The following is a 6,125-nucleotide window of genomic DNA, read 5'->3' on the forward strand; positions in this document are numbered from 1 at the left end:
TGCTAGTTTTATTTAAGAAAATGATCTTAACCTCTCTCTCCCTTACTCTACCACTCTCTCTCTTGTTCTACCACTTTTCTTTTTATGTGCGGCATCAAATAACCCATCCGTTCTTCCTTACATTTAACACGGAGAGGCTGATTTTTAAAATGTGTGAACATTCCAGGATCACAACACTAATCACATTCTTAGGAGCCAGGACGGCAGATCCCCCGGTGTGCGGATTTCCTGAGTGGTTCTGCAGGCCTGTGGGCCAGATGGAAGATGCTAGATGTTGACTTTCATGCACCGTCTTAAAATGCTTGAAATCAGCTGGCTTTGCTTGAATCTAATCCTCTTTGATACAGACCTATTAGAACATGAAATATTTTGAAGACAAATGATATAATAATTTACTTCTATCTTTGATAGATTATGTTGAACAGCTAAATATGACCTTTTTGGAATCTTATTAAAAAGACAGACTGGTTTGTATTCTATACAAGCAGAGAATTTGACTTTTTCCAAGAGCAACACATAAATTTTTTCATCATATTTTACTCATATTATACATGTGGTTATTGCATTACTAAAAATATCAAAATAATTTATGATTTTTAGAGAATCCATGGTGCTCGTCCTTATTTAGAAAAACAGCAGGGTGAGGTTGGTGGATGGAGTGATCTTTCATAGTTATTTTTCTTGAGATACTTTTGGCGTGTTTTATTACAGAAGGCTTAGAAGTAGAAAAACCAAACTTGGTCTTTGTGTCTCAGAATAGGATTTCAACTTTCTTCAAATTTGGAAGATTTACACATTGCATCGTGTTCAGTTTCTGATTTCAATCATTGAACAGTGAAGTCATCCATCTTTTTAAGAAGCCATTTCAAAGAGCTGATGGGTTAACATAACTCTGCTTCTCGGCACATTTGTTCTTCCTCCCACAATGGGATTAGCACTTGGAAAAATGGGGGGATACGGTGCTGGCAGGTTGAGAGAAGTGGTGTTTGGTCACGGGGTGTGGAAGCCGTGGCTGATGAAGGGGCAGCGGTGGAAAGTCAAGAGACCTGGATCTGTCCCAGCAGATAGATCAGGAAGCCTCGGGCCGTCTGTCCTTGGAGAGGACATACCGCCACCGTTCAGTCCTCACGGGACCCATCTGGAATGCATTTCCCCCTTCAGGATACAAATCTGCTTGGTGTCCCAGACCCCAGGCCCACCTGCCTTTTTAGCCACCACTCGGCAGCCCCCAACTCCGCTGTTCCTCTTCTTTGCTCTCAACCGGGATGATGGCCTCAACTCTCAAGGTCACAGTGGTCACCCACCTGTCACGCACGTCCCAGCATTTGTGTTCAGCCCAGTCCCAAGGCATCTTGACCGCTCATGGCCACCTGGTTGGATGGACCGTGCATCGTGCCCTGAAGGACGCTCTCTGAGGTGCCGTCAGCGACTCATTCACTGCGTCACCGGTTTTGTTCTGTAGATTTGATTTCCCAGATTCTACTTGAAACCATCCTCTTCTATGCCAACGCTGGGAATTATGCTCCCCGTCTCTGCCCTCATCCTGAGAACAGCCGCGTAGCTGGTTTTTCTCCCTCTTACCCCGATTAACCACCAGGGAGCCTCCTCAAACCCAAGTCCCATCCTGTACCCTCTCTAACGGAAATGCTCCATCTCACTTGAGAGAAGCCCAAACTCACCACGATGATAAAAAAAAAAAAAAAAGTGCCTGAGCGGACATGGGCCTTTCTCGTCTGGATAGGAGCTGACCTCTGATGCTGGGTCTGGGGGCCCCAGGCGAATGGGCTCTGATCTGAGGCTTATCCCTGAGGGTCAGAATGCACACTGCTGAGTCTGCCACTGAAGAGAGCCCCAGACTCACGTTCACGGGCACCTCCCGTGCCCATATGGAGCTTTGTACCGAGAAGTGCAATAATATTTCTTGTAAAACCGTGGTGGAATGCATTGCCTACTCAAGGGGCAATAAATCCCTGCCTGAGTTCCATTCCAGGAAATAGTTAGTCTCCACAATTGGAGGCATCTGTTTCATGTTGTCCAAATTTTAAGTCTGCGTAACCTGGGGTCTCCTTTGGCTTTCTGTGCCAGAAAACTTGGAACCAGATACATTACCCCAGAATCATAAACTGCGTGGCTCCGCTGTCAGAGACCCCAAACCCCGCTGCTTCCGTGAAATGGATTCTTTTCCATAGCCCCTGACAGGCACTTTCAAGCTGTCCGTCTGCTCTCCAGCAACCCTCAGGGTCCACCCGCACTCAGCAGAATGGCTTTTGTCTCTGGGTGATCACCTCCTAGTCTGTACCAACATGTGTTTACAAATGTGCAGTTTTCACTTAACATGAGAAAGATCAATATGTCCTGTCCCATCGACCATCTCCCGGACCTGTTCTGGTTCCATTATTTCTACCTTGTTCAGACCCCCAAACTTTCTGGGCAGGATGACTGCAATCTTCCTTTTCAGACCCTTTGCCTCCAGACTTTCTTGTGCCAGAATCCAGCTTCCGAATGACCAGAAGAGAGATGGCTTTAAAACTCATGGGGTGGGTCAGCGGTCTGCTGGGAGAGGGATTTTATTTATGCATGTGTGTGTGTGAGCGTGCGTGCATGCATGTGTGTGTGTTAGAGAAGAGAGCAAGCACGCTAACCCTGGAGTTTGCTTACAGGGGTGATGATAGCATTCAAAGATTCAAATGTATCCAAGTGTTCTAGAAACCTCTGGGAAGACAAGAGTTGGGACTGCAATCCCTCGTCTCTGAGAATGTAAGTAGAAAAGGACTTTAAACGAGACTTTCCCTGTTGTCTTGGCTTCCACACAGAGACACCCCCTCACCCGCCCCAGAGGCTGAACACAGTGGATAAAACAGTGGATGTTGCACAACCAGTTTTATGCTTAATCCATCCCCATCTTCCAGGACATGCGAGGAAGGCAGGAGAAATGATCTGGGGGAGAATCGGTGGGCTGAGCCTTTGTCTCCCTCCATGGGGAAGCGAGAGGTACTTCTCCACCCTCTCAACTGGTCCAGGAGAGTCTCTGCAAAGCTGGATGCTCTCCAGAGAGTCTCCTACCTGACTCACCTGGAAGCAGCTACAACTGAGTGGTTGGCTGGATCGCTGGAGATGGGGCTGTCGTAGAGCAATGCCACGTTCCGTGGCTGGAGGGGTGAAGGTGTGGGTTTCCACGGGCTAGATGTGGAGTCAGGGTTGGATCATTTTGACAAGGATCTGGCCAAAGAGGGTGGGTGTTTATGCGCCTTCCTCCTCCTGGGCATCAGGATGGCGGCACTGTCCCCATGCCCCTGGAGGTCGAGGATGACCACGTGACTTGCATTGTCCATCCTAATGCGGGTAGAAATGATGTGAGTCACTCCCGGGTACAGTTTTCAGGGTCGGGGGATGTGACTTACCTCTCTTTCTGCGTTAGGATGGCTATTGATGGGTCACTGGTGGCTCTTGGTTCCGTTGGGGGCCTGGCGTGCAGAGGACATAGAACAGAGCCCTCAGCCAAACTGCAAAGGTCAGGGATCCTCGAGGGACGTCCTCTGGGTGAGGGAGGTCTTGCTTCCAGACAGCACTGAACCAGGACACTGTCCTCTTCCTGCCTGGACCGGGGCCTCTGTGCGCCCTCCCACCACCTCGTGCATCCGGATGAAGGGGTGTCCTGGGGACAGACGGCCATCGACAGGCTATGCACGGTGTCCCTCAGGTGGGCACGGGGAGGGTCCCTCAGAGGCACTGCGTGGTGTCGCCTTGGGAGCAGTGACGGCCAGAGCTGGAGAAGTCCATTGAGTGACAACGTGGCGACGGCTGAGCGTTGGGCGCAGGTGCGTGAAAACCAGGGATGCACGGTGTCACCCAGGAGCCGCCGTAGAGGAAACAGACGTGGTTCGCAGAGGAAGAGCAGATGCAGGGTAACCAAGCATCAGGAGGAAAGCATCTCTACTCCTGGACCTGGCTGAGGGCTTCACCATCCCTCCAGGAGGGGGGCGTCGGGGCAACCCCAGAAGAGCGTTGTCTGAATCAGAGCTTCATAAAGATGCAGCTGTGAGATCACGGCTCCTTCTGCAATGTCAGCTCGTCCTTTTGAAAGAATTTTTTTATTGTCTTTATAAGGTCTCAATTAATGAGTAGCTACCTTTTATTGAATTTTTTTCTAGGTACAGAGCTGTACACTCTATGTATCCCATGCCTCTATTCTCCCATTAAATACATGTATGTATGCATAAAATCTTCACATCGCGAGGTCACCGTCCGTACTTGATGGTTTCAGAAACCGCAGCCAGCAAGGTCAGGCTGGTACTTGCTTGTCTGAGGACATGGTGGCAGATGGTGTGACCCCTGTGTCCCGACCGGGCAGGGACTCCCCCTCCTCGTCCCCTCCTTGGCCGGGTCAGTGAGCCGCAGGCTGAGGGGCATCCCAGAGGCAGGGTCTGTGCCGGGGGCTGAAGGCGGTGGGGGCAGGGAACAGCGCAATCAGGGGCTCCCTGCAGACAGGAACTGCAGGACGACCCACCTGCAGGAGATCTCCAGACCTCGTGGTTTTCATCATCAGGGGAGATCCTCTTTTGCCCCTGGAAAAATCCAGGAGAGCAGAGATTATCTCCATCACAGGTCTAGTGGCTAGGACATATTGATGATTATTATTTTTTATTTTTTAAAAGATTTTGGGACACCTGAGTGGCTCAGTCAGTTGAGCTTCTGCCTTTGGCTCAGGTCATGATCCCAGGGTCCTGGGATCGAGTCCCGCATCGGGCTCCCTGATTGGTGGGAAGCCTGCTTCTCCCTCTCCCACTCCCCCTGCTTGTGTTCCCTCTCTCTCTGTGTCAAATAAATAAAAGATTTCTTTATTATTTATTTTATTTATTATTTATTCAGTATTTTTTTTAAGTAGGCTCCACCATGCCCAGCATGGAGCCCAACGCGGGGCTTGAACTCAGAGTCTGAGATGAAGACCCGAGCTGAGCTCAAGAGTCACACGCTCCACGTATTAATTATCGCTTTCGCTTTGGGCGGTCTCTGACACGGTGTTCGGATGCTCGGCACAGACCTTTCCATGCTCGACGCGGAGAACTTGCTCATTACCAGAAAGGGACTCTGGCCGTGGGACTTCAGTGTGACTACAGGTTAGCACTTAAGGGAAGGTTGGTGGGTTTTGTTTTGTTTTTTGTTTTTCAATTTTAAGGAAAGAGTGGCATAGATCTCAAAGGCAAAAAAATAAACCCGGGGTACGGTTATATCTCTAGGAATAAGAAGGGCACAGAGTGGAAACAGAGGGAGGAGGAGTACCTATGAATGAGAAGCGAAGAGGAGGGGGTGTGGACGGAGGGGGAGAAGGAGAACACTCACAGGGAGGCCGACCACGGAGGGCTGTGGGGGTAGGAAAGGGCCTTGGAAAAGCCGCGCACGGGCCAGCGAGAGGTCCCTCCGTGGGAAATGAGGGGGTCCCCGCGCCGAGCCAGCGTTGTCCCCTCGAGGTTAGCAGCAATCTGGCTTCAAGACTTTCAAATAAAACAGCCTCCCAGCTCAAGATTTTCCTCTAAACGATGCTGGCCGACAGCAGGAGGCCGGGCCGTGGTTTGAACATTCCTTCCCGTCCCGTGCACGGTGAGAAACTGCAGGCCGGGCGGGGGTAGAGGATCCGGACCTCCTGGGGCAGGAAACGGGCAGTCGTGACAGTTTTAGACATTTTAGGTCTAATGAAGGAGGCCACAGGACGCGGAGAGAAAGCACCTTCACCCAAGTAGCATTTCATAGGCGCATCTGCATTTTTTTCTGCATAGATTTCGATTTCTTTATGTGTCACGGACATTATTTGGCCCGATGACATGTGGGTGTCATCTTCAGCTTCCTGGAATATTTACCCCCAAACGAACCAGGACAGTAGACAGTCAGAACCTCTGAGAAGCTAGGAGACACAGCAGAGGCTTGCCGGGGGCTGGGGGGACCCCAGGACAGGAACTGGCTGTCCCCTTCCTGGTTCTGCCCCGTCCACCGGGGCCACGTGCACACCCGCCTCTGTTCCTGCCTCGCCCGCTGTTCCCTGGGTCCGGCCCCAGCAGAGTCCCTCCAGGTGACCCCACAGTGACAATATGGCGCATCCACCGCTGTGACCACCGACCACCTCTGCCCCA

This window comes from Leptonychotes weddellii, chromosome 12 (genome assembly GCF_054177405.1).
Source record: "Leptonychotes weddellii isolate Sample4059 chromosome 12, ASM5417740v2, whole genome shotgun sequence".
Classification (NCBI taxonomy): Eukaryota; Metazoa; Chordata; class Mammalia; order Carnivora; family Phocidae; genus Leptonychotes; species Leptonychotes weddellii.